Raw genomic sequence first — 14613 nt, 5'->3', positions numbered from 1 at the left:
AAACCTGAAGATTACTCTGGCAGATGTTGGAGTGCGCCTTGCAGACCTCCCCTCGTCACCAAGAGATTCATTCTCCTGGCTAGCAGGACCGCTTCCTGCTCATAATGCACACCTGAGTCCCTGCCCTAGAACTGTCTTTGGCTGGAGAGGGAGGACTGGTCTGAAGTGATGGCCCTCCCAGGGCAGCTAAGGACTGCTCAGTCTGGCAGCATGAGGGCTTGGCCCTTGCCTTCATTCGCATCTTCTCTGAAGGGTCAGTCTGACTCCAGAGAACACCCCCCACCCCTTGTCTCTCCCTAGCCAGCCCTGGATCCCCAGGATCACAGAGGCTTCTGTTTGCACTATATCACAATGGAGCTTCTTCCTCTGCCCCTTACTCCTTCCTCCACTCCTGCAGAGCTGTTCTTCCTAAAAACATTGCCTAATGAGCTTCCTCTATGCAAATCTAAGTCTCCTGTCCTTCCCTAGTCCCGTCCCATGTCCCTGTCCCTGACAAAACACAGGTAGCAGAGTTGGAGGCCAGACGTAATCTAGGGAAGCAAATCTAAAGTTGTATTTTGGAGCTGGATCACCTGTCAATCACTGGCAGCCAGGGCCCTATTTCTGGTAACTGTAAAAATCAGAGGGCCTCCCTGGCAGTTGATGAAGAGACTCTCACTCCCTGTAACTGAAGGGTAGAGCGAGTAGAGGATCTAGCCTTTGTTAAGAGTTGCGGAGCGCCAAAGAAGCCTGAATTCTCAACCCAGGGAGGGCTGCTCTGTTGGAACCAGGACCCCAACAGGGTGGGAGTGGAGCCGTGAGACTTGGAATGAGACATCTGAGCTAATGTACTCAGATGCACTGGAAACTCCAGATGTCCCTGGAATGTCTGAGTCTGTAGAGAGGCCCATCCCTCCCTGCCATTTGAAGATGATGTCACAGCGTTCCACCTCACCTGTTCTCTCCTGGCCAGCTGACCAATAGCTGGGGTTAGATCACTCACATAACCAGGTAGGGAAAGGCAGGACTTGATAACGGAATAAAGGGACTACCTCCAAAGGGCCAGAAGGCCCTATCCAGCAGGTGTCAGCAGGTGACAGTGTATCTGGAACTGAGTCCTGAGGGGATGGATCAAGGAATATACAAAGTGGACAAAGAAAAGCATTTGGTTTTAGAGCATCCTCCAATGATACAGAACTTAAGAACAAATGGCAGGCGTGTTGGAAGGTGGCATTAATACACTGCTAGGTTGGCCCTCAAAAGCTTGGAGAAAGTGATGGCTTAAATAGTGAAAGACAAAAGCCAAATGTGCCAAACTAGTTGAAGAGGATGAAGATAGATGGGCAACCACAAAGAGAGGTCTCTCCATCTATGCAATGAAGAGACATCAAGGATGGATGATCAGGAGGCTGTAGGCCACAGGTCCCTATAAAAATCACAACTCTTTGCTCAGGTTCCAAACCTGGAAACCCTTGAATGAAGAGAGGTCTGGTCCCCAGAAGGAGGTGCCAGCAACACCAGAACAAGAGTACAGAGCAAGGACTCAGCCGGCCCTGCTCCAACAGGCCCAAGGCCATGTAATTGGGCTACCACACAATGAGGAAAGGGTAAGCCTTTTCTATTCTTACAATATAGACCTCTAGCATTTTGGAATAAGGCCATGCCATTTGTGGCAGAGAATTACATGCCATTTGAAAAACATTTCTCTAAATACTCCTGGGCCTTTGTGCAGATAAGGCATCTGACCACAAGACACCAAGCAGCTATGTGGCCAGCATTTCCCATCATGACCTGAGTTTCTTAGACTGACACCAAACATAACAAGGTCAGGAGCCAGGAGCAATCTCCTGAAAGTTAGAACTTTCTCCTAGAAAGTTAGGGCCAGGCAGAGGGCACAAGTAGGCTACTTACACAAGTGACTCATTGCTCTATGTCACCCACCACCTCTCCCCCATCCCAGTCCTCTGGCCATTGAGGGGTGTCCCTTATGACCAGCCTACAGAGGAGGAAAAAGGCCAAACTTGGTTTTGGGGTGGGTTGGCTCAATGTATTAGTGCAAGCCATGAAAGGCCTGCTGTGGACCACAGCCCAGTCAAGGCGCCAAGAGGAAATCTTCCCAAAGCACAAAGCTTCAGGTAGTGTGCCTGGTCAACCACTTTTTGTGGAAACACAAATCAGCTGAGGTTGGAATATATACAGTCTCACTGATGGGAGTGAATGGCTTGGTTAGTTCATCAGGACATAGAAGGGGAGGTCTGGAAAAGGGAAGACAATGAGATCTGGAAAAGAGTTTGTGGGTGGAACTCCAGGGTACAAAGAGCAAAGACTTTTGTTTCATATATTAACATCTTCCAGAGATGTGCAAAAGGCACCAAATAACCAGAATGACTCCACCAGCCGACACCCCTCTCCCCCTAGATGGCCGTAGTGGTAGGGACAGAGGCCAAGCATGGGCCCATGGGCCCAACAAAAGCTGCCCCTCAGCAAGGCTGATCTAGCTACTGCCACTATTGAGTGTCTAAACTGCCAAACAACAGACACCAACACTGAATCTTGATATAGCACCATCCGTTGGCAGACAATTATATTATTTTGACTAAAACTGATTCCTAGTCTGGGTATGGGCTTTTCTTTTTTTGCCTGCATGGCTGTGGCAAGCATCACTATCTGAGGACTTACAAATGTTGGATCCATTGATATGGGATTCTCCATGACATTTCAACAAATCAAATGATCCACTTCACAACAAAGGCACTGTGGCACTTGGTCATGGGTCTACTGTTCTCATCACTGATTATATAAACAAGAAGCTACAAGCTGCTGGCTTGAGAAGGGGATAGGACAGCATTTGGAGGTTGTTGTTGAAGGCTGTAGCTCCGAGATTCCTTGTGAGGGTGGGCAATGCCTCAGGATGCTGTCTGTATATTCCCTATCAGCAACCACTGTGGTACTGCATCCTCAAGGGTGAGAGTCAGAGTGGTCATTCTTACCATCACTTTTAGTGACCCAGGTGGTCACCCCAGATGGGGTGCCTCCCATCTCCACAACTGTGGGCTCTGTGGATCTAGAAGTCTGTTCCCAGTGGAAAATACTCCCTACCAGGACAATGTGAGTCCAATTAATCTTCAAGCTACCATCCATTCACTTCAGGTCCTCATATCAAGACAGCAGTTAGAAGGAAAGGATGCAGCATTCCTGGCTGGGAAGAATGTCTGTGAAGGACAGAGGATTTCTTGGTATTCCTTGACCATTTTGACAGTAAACAGACAAGTGCTCAGACAAAGGCTGATAAATCAGGGCATGATGACCAATGGTTCAGACACTTCAGAGCTGAATATCAGGCTCATCACAGCAGATTGGCTATGTAGACCCACAAAGGTATTAGGTGGGAATGAATGGGTGGTTGGGGTGAGGGCAGGAGGAGAGACGGTGAGTATCAGTTGCCATCCAGAGACCAACTGCAGCCACAGAGCCTGTGGTTCACCTACTGATGTTTCTTCAGTGATTTCCTCAGGGCAAGAAACTGATTAGAATCTTGGGTGGAGAGTGGGCTAGTCCTGAATTACATGAAGTAATCTAAATGGTACCAGGGTGAACAACAGTGGTGTGACACCCTGGTCACTCCAGAACCAAGGCCCTCATTCCTTCAGTTGTCAGGAGTGACAACTGATGATGAGACTTACTCTTGATGGCACAGAGCTGCCCCACCATCCCACCTACAGTGTGTTCCACATCCACTGTTTGATCACAGCAGAGATGCAAAAGGCCCAGGCACCTTCCTCAATTCCAGGACAACTCTGAGGGCCATCCCAGTTGTGTCACAACTACCTTGCCATTCCATTCAATTGTCCTGCCCAATTTGGGCTGCCTTCAGTTGCCTACAGGTGTTTTTACTAAAGATGTTCTCTCATGAAATGGCATGCAAATCTCCAGCACAGAGTGTTTCCTGGGAAGCCTATCTAAACAACTGCTCCTGGAAAGATCGGGATTTTAACAGGTGAGCAGTTGTATCTACAGCATGCCTACGCCGACAGAGTTCTCAGTAGAACATTGCTCAACTTCCTCCACCTGAAGTCAGGTTCCCTGAGTAGAACCTGAGGTGAAGATGCTCATACAACTAACTTATTAAGGGAATGTTCTCTGAGAGGCATATGTCAGGCAATGAGAGCAGCTGATTAGGGTGGTAGAAGAAGATGGACATAAAGATGTGGGTTGGGATGTTGGCAATGCCCCAGATAAATATGCAAACGCTTCCTAGTTATTTAGTAGCCTGTTCCTGTGCCAGCCCTGTGAGGGGGAGAGGGGACCTCAGTCCATCCTAGTATAGACATAACTCTTTAAGTTTGACATTATTTACAAAGGAAGTTAGAATTCAGAATATTCTTAAAGTTACATATGGAAGCTGCATTTGGCCAAACAGAATAAAAGAACCGGTCATTATGCCATTAGTCTTTGGAGTTTTATAACTGAACTGAAAATTTCAGACAAAGCAGCTCTATAACCCCCTCCCCTCAAAACCTCAGCTTGCCTAGCCCCTAAAAATAGCATTTGGCTAAATGTTAACTCTGAGAAATATCCACACAAAATTAAGGACAAATTTTAAGAAAAGAAAGTTATTTAAATGTATCAACCAAGAGGAGATTCTTTTTAGTTACAAGTCTCCATATGAAAGGTTTAGGACAAAAAGGAATTCTTGAGGTAGACCTAATTAAGGTTCTTATCAAATGTGGTGTATATGCAATTTTCTGATTGCTTTGACAGTTTATTAAGAAGTTTCAGAGAACTTCAAGGTCATGATTCACTTCTATCTTTGTAGACACCGTTTCTTCAGGATTGAAACATGAGGATTTAAAGTGATATTCAAATGTGGGTCAGTACAGGGACAGCATACTTCTATGTTTTACTAAGATCAAAATTTTAGAATATTTTATAAATAATTTTCATTAAGATCTAAAATGTTTTCTGAAAGGAAAATGTTCACAGGAAACCCAGTCAGCTGAGGTTTTTTTTTTTTTTTTTCCTTCAGAACTACTAAAGGTACCACAGATTTCTAGTAAATTAGTGAGAGTATCAGGGAGGGTTTTCTGTTTTTTGTTTTTTAAAGATTTTATTTATTTATTTATTTTTATTTATTTGTCATAGAGAGAGAAGCGAGAGTGAGCACAGGCAGACAGAGGCAGAGGGAGAAGCAGGCTCCCTGCCAAGCAAGGAGCCCGATGTGGGACTCGATCCCAGGACGCCGGGATCATGACCTGAGCCGAAGGCAGCTGCTTAACCAACTGAGCCACCCAGGCGTCCCAACTGTTTTTTGTTTTTTTCTGGAAGGTGCATTTCCTTCTAAGGAGCCCTGACTGGATGAGGAGAACATTCCCTATTGGAGTAAGAGCCTCAGTCTATTATCTTCTATAGAGGGCTCGTGGTGCCTTGCTGGGGGTCCAGGAGAAGCAGGTTAGAAATCCTGATGCCATTCTGAGGTTCTTCCCTGACCTCCCTGTCAGTGGGGGTCAGAATAAGAGACTATGTGTTTCCTCATTATTGGTGGTGACAGCGAGGAGGCATGGGGGTAGGAGGAGAGTGAGAAGAGCTACTGTTTACCAAGAAGTCCGACACTTTCTACATGTTTTGTATGATCTGAATTTGATATTCATTATATCAGGAGGTAGAAACTGATTATTCTTGTTTTTACAAATGAGGAAACTGAGGCTGCAGGTAATTAAGCAATTCACACCAACAAGGTCATACAGCTAGAAAGTGGCACTCTAACTCCACAGGCTGAACTTGTAATCACTGCCTCATCATTGATAGTATGCTTTTCAGGGTTATTTCACAAGTAAAACTAATTGAGAATGTGCAAAAGAGAGTTCAAATAGTCACAAAGGTGAGGCTAGGTTTCAAGGTATCCATCTCCACGGCAATGGCTTCTTCCTGCTGCTTCTCTCTTCATTCCTTAGTCCTCCCCAGAAGTGGTCTCTGGACTTTCCATGACTCCTCCCCCCATACCCCCTCCCTCCCTTACGCCCCCAATCCATTCTCCGTGGCAACCAGAGTGAGCATCCCAAAGAATAAATCTGTCCCTCCTGCTTTTCTGTTGTAAATGCTCAAATAGCACCCCAGGGCTTTAGGATGAAGCACATATCCATTGGGCATAAGCAAACCCTCTTGCCAACCCCAGCTCCTTTTTCATCAGTGGCACACGACATACTAGTCATACCCACGTCAAGCAGACTTCCAATAGTTTGAGGGATTTTGAAAGAAGTCTTGAAACTTTTGGAAATCCACAAATTACTAAATACTCCCATATAAATTTTCCCATAAATTTTGCTAGGTCATAATCAGATATAAAATTGAAAATGAAGTTGCAGTCTCAAATGGTAAGTCCAGGGATGCCTGGGTGGCTCAGTTGATTAAGCGGCTGCCTTCGGCTCAGGTCATGATCCCCGTGTCCTGGGATCAAGTCCCACATCGGGCTCCTTGCTCAGCAGGGAGCCTGCTTCTCCCTCTGCCTCTGCCTGCCACTCTATCTGCCTGTGCTCACTCTTGCTCTCTTTCTCTGACAAATAAATAAATAAAATAAAATAAAATAAATCTGAAATGGCAAGTCCAGTGGATGAGGAAAACCACAACACTCATGGGGACAGCATGGAAATAATCTGGCCTCGAAGTAGGTCCAGAGAAGCTATGTGGATGCTGTTTGTGGGTGGGGAGGGAAGGAGAGAGGGATAGAGGCAGGTTCTGAAGACTAGGCAAGTAGCAAAATCATACTTGGATTGTCATACTTCCCTCCCATGAGGAAACCATATCAATGGTGGGCTTAGCCCTTAGCCGGGCTGGGCTCATTTGAGAAGCAGCAAGGGTCTGTGAGAAACCAAGCAGAAGAGGGAGTAAAGGGGAAACCACAGGTCCTACACAATATGCAAAATTAAATGGTCACCCTTTCATAATTTACAATTACTATTTAATTTTCATAGTCAACAACAATACAATGACTAGAAAGTGTGTATTTTAAAGGAAATATTTGGCCATTTTAGTTTTGTTATTTTAACTCTGTAGGGGAGGAAAGATTTTTCCTTCTACCCTTTAAGGTCTTCAGGTGGTTTAAGAATTAAATTCACATGAGACATATCAACAGAAAACAAAACAAAGCCCAAGGTTTACTATATGCTCATACAGGCCCAATAATGAGGTGGAGACCTAAAGGAACAACCCAGGGTACCTGGGTGGCTCAGTCAGTTACGGAGCTGCCTTTGGCTCAGGTCATGATCCCAGGGTCCTAGGATCAAGCATGGCATTGAGCTCACTGCTCAGCGAGGAGGAGCGTGCTTCTCCCTCTCCCTCTGCCTGCTGCTCCCACTGCTTGTGCCCGCGCTCACTCTTTCTGTCAATGAATAAATAAAATCTTTTTTAAGAAAAATAAACAACTCAGGCAGGCAGTTTTTATACTTTTTAGAGAAAGGGACCATAAATCTATGAGGAATTGACAGGACAAAGAAAACTTAAGTTTGCGAGGTGCCATTAGTAAGGAATTCTAAACAGAATTTGGGCTGGGAGAGTAGATTAGTAAAGAGTAACAAGGGTTGTTTATATAGACTTCCTGGCTCTCAATGCCCTACCTCTGGTGATAAGGAAGTCTCCTTATCTCCCTCTACAAGAAGGGCACCTTTCATATGGGAGGTTTACTTCTGGCTTTCAGGAGACAAACACGGGGTGGAGAGGGGGGTGGTCAGATTGTTTTTTCGCTGGCTATTTCTTAAGTGACTCTTACATTTTGGGGTGGCCTGCCCTTGGCACCTACAACTGCAAGCTTAGCCAGCCTCTTTTGGAAACTTGGATTTGTCAGTCTTTGGAATTTGACATTTAAATATGCTGAAATACTACTTTTCATTTGGCTTTGAAAGAAAACCTTAGATAAATTCTAGAACCTATAAAACTAACACCAACTTGAACTATTAGTCTTGAAACTCTTGAGTGTGCTTCTTTGTACTTACTCCTACAAAATGTTTCCAAGAAAATAAGTAAAAACTAAATAGTACATTTTGTTCTAGTGAGTTGCTCCATCCTGCTGGCAAATCTTCTAGCCAGTTGAGTTCTATTTTCCTTTATTATCTTTTTCTGTGCCTCCCTTTAAACTTGTTTTCCAACTGCTCCATATTAGGAAACACAAAGAAAGAGCTGAAAACTTAGCAGGCCTAAGTGTTGGCACGTTTACCTTTTACTCTATATTGACTTTTTGATACGGATTTTGAGCAATGCTTTGTTTTCCAGATTTTAGGAGAGAACTATTCTTTCCTTTTTTTTATTCCAAAAGTAGTTGGGAATCCAAAGTTGGTAATTTGTTTTTTGTTTTTTGTTTTTTTTGCTTATTCCCAATTTATCAAAAGTCTGGGACTCTTGCTCTCATTAATTTCAATCTACTGTTTAATGACTGTAACAGAACTATGAATAAAATGTAAAGCAAATGTAGTTCCACCATAAAAGTTTAAGAGCAGAATTAGAAACAGGTAATCTTAAAGATTATATTTTATCTAGATTAACTACAGTGTACAATTAAATGTCCCATAACAGAGAAATGCTATCATGGAATTCTACAAAATAAAAACATGAGAAATACAAATCATAGCATGTTAGTAGAGTAAAAGAGTGGAAATGATAAGTTACACTAAATTTTATTGATATTTATATATAATCATTTTGAAAGAAATGTATTCAACATTTCAAACAGGTTTAACTATTATGCCACCTAGGAAGAGAAAAACACCAAGAAATCTTGTACCTATTTGGTTTAAGTTGTACATTGTAATATAAAATCCAAGTTGAATTATCTAAAATCCAAGTTAAAACTGATGACTTACCTTAGATGTATTAAAAAGCCCACTGGGGAAGTACTACAGTCCTCGGGCTCTATCAGAGACAATGTTTCAAACTTTCCCCTTACTTGCAGAATGAGTGAAGGATTTGGGGCTTCAGAATTCACTGACTGTGCCTGGAAGAAAAGGCTCTCACGTGTTTGGCCTTGTCTCATGTTTCATCCCCTCGTATCAGCAACAGGCGTATCTAATTTTACTCAGTGACATAAACAGCTCATACCACACTTAAAATTGTTTGGGCACCAATTCCAGGACACGGCTCTAAGTGGGCCAAAAAAAAAAAAAAAAAAATCTTACAAAACCAACATTTAAACCCTGAATCATGACAGTCTTATGTAATTATAACTTTCTAAAATAAACTTTACCTTAAATGAATAGAAAAACCAGACTAGTTTACAGCAGAATTTAATGTTGACAAAATCTTTTGGAAATCATTTCAAATTAACATGCAACATTTAGAAGTTAATAACTTTATTAGTATTAAGTGTATACTATTGTCACTCAAGTGAAATGCACATTATCATATTAATGGTTACTCCTTAAAAATCGCTTTCTTTAAGCCTCTTTTTTTTTTTAAATTTTATTTATCTATTTGTCAGAGAGAGAGACAGCACAAGCAGGGGAGTGGCAGACAGAGGGAGAAGGAGAAGCAGGCTTCCCACTGAGTAGGAGCCTGATGCAGGACTTGATCCCAGGATCCTTTGATCATGACCTGAGCCAAAGACAGTTGGTTAACCAGCTGAGCCACCCAGGTGTCCCTAAGCCTCTTTCTAAGAGAAAAACTTAAAATATTTGAGAAGGAAACCTTGGGGAATGCTCATCCTAATAAAGAGAAGGCAAATAAATTCTGCCTGTTAAAATTACGACAGTTCTTTTCCAGTAAACTAAATTTACATTACGTTTAACAAAGGATGTGAATGTAACAAGGCAATCTTGACGTTTTTATCTTTATTTAAAAAGAAGAGTAGATCATTCATTGTCATAAGATGTAAAGAAAATATCAAGCTTTTTTAATAATCTTTTATTTTGCCTTACTTTTATATAGCCTGGTGAGCAGGATGAATTAACAAAGATTAAATTATATATTTGAAATTTGTATTTTAGCAGTAAACCTGGAAGAGGAGAAGCAGCGCAATGATAATCCATATGCTTAATATTTCCTTTTCTTCTCAGGAGACCTTCTCTCTTATTCTGTTTATTCAGAACTCTAACTTCTCCGGACATTCGACACTTCTCATGCCAACAGCTGCAGCCTTACACCAAGAGCTGATACAGCTTCAACTAATCACACACTTACTTATAAGACTTAAAATCTTTCATGAAGTCTCTGAACGTTACTATTTTCCCTGACACAGCAATTTAGTTAGACATAAAATTACAGCCCAACTATCTCATATGTATATATATATAATACTTACCAGTGAGGATATGAGATGTATCAGTATGTGTCTAAAAAGTCAAAATTTGAAACTCCTAACCTAATATTCTGGTTGAAATGTCACACATTTAAAGGTTACATGTTGAGGGACCTTTTCATCAATCAGTAAATTGGTTTTATAGCGATGAACTTTTCAATGTTTTGTGCACTGCTTTGTGAAAATGTTAGTCAAGTTATGGATTTGATCTCCATTCATATCTACAGATTCATCTAATACTACCAACTTTTCAGTACTTCAGGAGGAGGGTTTAAAGAAAAACATCTTTCATTTTACAGAATAGTTGAAATTACTAAAATAAGATCTTCAAAGTTTTTAATGTAAGGCTAGTTTTCAGCTTATAACTCACTATACATCTCTAAGTGTGTATGTTTTTAGTGGAATCATAACATTTTAAAGCTATAAGAGACCTTAAAGGAAACAACCTAGTCAAACAGTTCACTGGATGTAAAAGAGTCCCTTCAAGGTTACAGAGCTGGTTTGGGCCTGGCAAGCAAACAGAAACAGAAATCATTCCTACAGAGAACAAACTGGTGGTCGCCAGAGGGAAGGAGAGGGGGGATGGGTGAAATAGGCACAGGGGATTAAGAAGTACAAACTTCCAGGCCTAAATAAATCATGGAGATGAAAAGTACAGTGTAGGGAATATAGTCAGTACTATTGTGATAATGGTATAGTGACAGATACTGACTACACTTCTCTCTGGTGAACACTGTGTAATGAATACAACTGTTGAGTCACTATGTTGTACATCTAAAACTAGTGTAACATTGTGTGTCAAATGTACTTCAATTTAAATAAGTCAAAGAGAGAGAGTCAATTATCGTATGGTTTCACTTACTTGTGGAGCATAAGGAATAACATGGAGGACATCGGGTGAAGGAGGGGAGAAGTGAGTTGGGGGAAATCGGAGGGGGAGACGAACCATGAGAGACTGTGGACTCTGAGAAACAGTATTTTTGGGGGGGGGTGTGGGGGATTGGGTGAGCCTGGTGGTGGGTATTATGGAGGGCACGTATTGCATGGAGCATTGGGTATGGTGCAAAAACAATGAATCTTGGAACACTGAAAAATACAATAAAATTTTTTTAAAAAGTGAAAATAAATTACAAATAAAAGAAAATAAATAAATAAATAAATAAAGAGAAGAAAGTCCTTAAGCTCTTATGTTAAGGGTGATCTTACTTAACTATAGATATAGTTAGGATATAGATATAGATAGGATCCTTCTGGGATTCACCCGTATCCGTCCCCCTATAGTCAGTTAGCAATCCTGACCTCCTACCTCACTTCTGCCTGGGGGCAGACAGTCCTGCTGCTTAAGATATTGGGTTGGGGAGGCCACTTTTAGATCCGGTGAAAACAAGGAATTTCTGGTAGATATATGGTTCATTTTGAACTAATTATTTGTGTTTTTGATATGAAGAAGGAGGTAAGTTTGCCTGCGGAGGGAGGATACAGGGGATGATGGGGGATGAGACTGTTGAAAGTTTGACAAGAAGAGAGAAGCCATGAAGAGCTGGGGAGTAAATTTACTAGTGAAATATAACAGACAATGTTTGGAGCCAGCTGAAGTTGATCAATATACAGTGGTCCTATTTTTAGTAGTTCCTGTGATTTTTGGATACTAACTGTAGAGGTGAGCTCCTATGACAAAATCCCCCCAAACCACCTCACACTTTCCTCCCAAACCAAACACATCATCTCCCAAACCTGCTTTTTTGTTCATCCTTCCTTTCTCAGTTTATGACTCCAACCTCCACAAAGTTACTGATGGCTGATTTGGGAACCTCCCTCACTAACCAGCCTGCCAGTCACTAAGCCGCAGTATCTCCTGCTCTGCCTGCTCCCTTCTCTCCACCTCCCATCTGACTGGGGCGCTCACCAGCAGGTGTCTCCTGGTGCTCAGTACCTGCTGGCCTGGTTCCAGGTTCTGCCACAGTCCATTTTAGACTCCTGGGATTGCCAGAGAAATGCTGAAAACATTTCCTTCTCTCCACATCACTCCCTAGCTTCAAGAGCTGTAGCAAGCCTTCAGGATGGGGACCACGTTCTTGACAGGGCACACACACCTTTATGACTGGGCCGAGTCTGTCTCTCTTTGCCCCATCCTTTAGGTTCTGTAAGAAACTACATGCCATTGGGTGTCTGGCTAAATATGACTACACTTAGCTCCCATCCTTTTCTTTCTAATGACTATTTACCTCTTGAAAGTCTGTTCACTTGTCATTATCAGCTTTCTATATGTATTTATAAACTTATAGTTATTTGCATTTACATTACTATCATTGCTTTATATACATATTTTCTCTATTAGACTCTGAACTCCTTGCTCAGCACTTGAGCCTTCCATTAACTGAACCCTGAATATTTACACCAAACTCAGTATTTTTTATGATTTCAGTTCCACAGCGCACTGTAACACCAGAAAAAAAAAAAAAAAAAGCTAACATATGATCAGGATGACATTATAAGACTTTTCCAGAAGAGGTCAGTATAACAGTAATAAATGTATTTGCTTTCAGGGCAAATGAAATGTGAAATCAAATTATTTTGTGAGAGATAAATTTCAAGCATTAAAAAAATACCCATATCGGGGCGCCTGGGTGGCTCAGTGGGTTAAAGCCTCTGCCTTCAGCTCAGGTCATGATCCCAGGGTCCTGGGATTGAGCCCCACAACGGGCTCTCTGCTCAGCAGGAGCCTGCTTCCTCCTCTCTCTGCCTGCCTCTCTGACTACTTGTGATCTCTGTCTGTCAAATAAATAAATAAAATCTTTAAAAAAAAACTCATATCAATGACCTGCCCCTCTAATCAAAGCTACAGCTTCCTCAAGAGAGATGGCCATAGACTTTTCACAGAAGCAAAATGAAATGATTCTCTACACAAATGAAAACATAAGTTTAAATCTAGAATGTAATTAATGTAATCACCTGGATGCTTCTCACCCAAATTCTCTTGTTATTTTAAAATAGAGATCATCCAAGTGTATACATTTTAGAAAGAAAATTCATATTCCTTTTGGAGTTGCTGTACAAGTAAAAAAATAAATTGACCACTAGATTACTGAATGTAGGCATTTTGTGGCTTCTTCTGATACTTGGGGGGAAGTGTAAGAGTCCCTATTTAGTGTAAAGGGGCTAATTCAGTGTTGTCAGGGATGACAGGAAAGAAAACAGTGGGATGCTGGAAAAACAAGAAGACTTAAAAAAAAGAAAACTCTTACATTTCAGAAAATGGACTACCTGAAATTTCAAAGGTTATTCATTGGTAATCACTGCATTGGGCTGTCATATATACTTTTTTTTTTTTTAAAGATTTTATTTATTTATTTGACAGAGAGAAATCACAAGTAGGCAGAGAGGCAGGCAGAGAGAGAGGAGGAAGCAGGCTCCCCGCTGAGCAGAAAGCCCGATGCGGGGCTCGAACCCAGGACCTGGGATCATGACCTGAGCCGAAGGCAGCGGCTTAACCCACTGAGCCACCCAGGCGCCCCTACTTTTTAAAGATTCTTTTTTTTATCTTAGGGAGAGCGAGGGGCAGAGGGAGAGAGAGAGTCTCAAGCCGACCCTCCATTCAGTGTGGAGCCCAATGTAGGGATCGACTCGATCCCACCACCCTGAGATCACAACCTGAGCCGAAATCAAAAGTTAGGAAGCTCAGTCCACTGAGCCACCCAGGTGTCCCACTGCCGGCCACTCTTACCTCCAACCCTCTGTAGTTTCCCTGTAGTTTTTGTACATACTCAGTGGGGTCATATTTACCTTCCACTTTGAAACTGTAATCTCCTATATCTCCTGTGATTTGATCAGGTTGATTTAAAAAATAATGCAATATACAGCATTCACATTTTTACAACTAGCTACCCAACTATCTAACCATATTCTCTTTCAGAGACAGACACCTGTGCTCCTCAATGCTTCTATTATCAGTTTGAATGGAATCTTTTTTTTTTTTTAAGATTTGATTTATTTATTTGACAGAGAGAGACAGATCACAAGTAGGCAGAGAGGCAGGCAGAGAGAGGGGGAAGCAGGCTCCCTGCTGAGCAGATAGCCCGATGCGGGGCTCGATTCCAGGACCCTGGGATCATGACCTGAGCCAAAGGCAGAGGTTTAACCCACTGAGCCACTCAAGTACTTCAGAATTTTTTTTTTTTTAAATATTCCTTCAAATGTTTTAAATGCCTTGTATTGATATTGTGCCTTTCCCAGAGAGCTATTGCTGGAGTTTCTGAATACCATTTTTGTTGTTATCATAAAATAAAAAATTTTGCAAAATTTGCCTTCCTCAGTTTATCCTAGTTGTCTCTCAGTTTTTATTCCTTTAATGTATT

General features: G+C 41.9%; 1 protein-coding gene across 2 annotated transcripts in view; it reads right to left on the bottom strand.

The window, feature by feature from the left end:
- Positions 1–14613, bottom strand: part of SGCG (sarcoglycan gamma) — a 133608-nt gene that overhangs the window by 98919 nt on the left and 20076 nt on the right. The window contains exon 1 of one of the 2 annotated variants that reach the window (XM_047722915.1): positions 8829–8975. The exons of the other annotated variant lie outside the window; for it this stretch is intronic. The gene's annotated coding sequence lies outside the window, so the exon portion shown is untranslated. Of the gene's footprint in view, positions 1–8828; positions 8976–14613 lie in introns of those variants that run through there. 2 annotated transcript variants of the gene reach the window in all.

This window comes from Lutra lutra, chromosome 3 (assembly GCF_902655055.1).
Source record: "Lutra lutra chromosome 3, mLutLut1.2, whole genome shotgun sequence".
Taxonomy (NCBI): Eukaryota; Metazoa; Chordata; class Mammalia; order Carnivora; family Mustelidae; genus Lutra; species Lutra lutra.
This window is presented reverse-complemented; position numbering and strand designations above follow the sequence as displayed.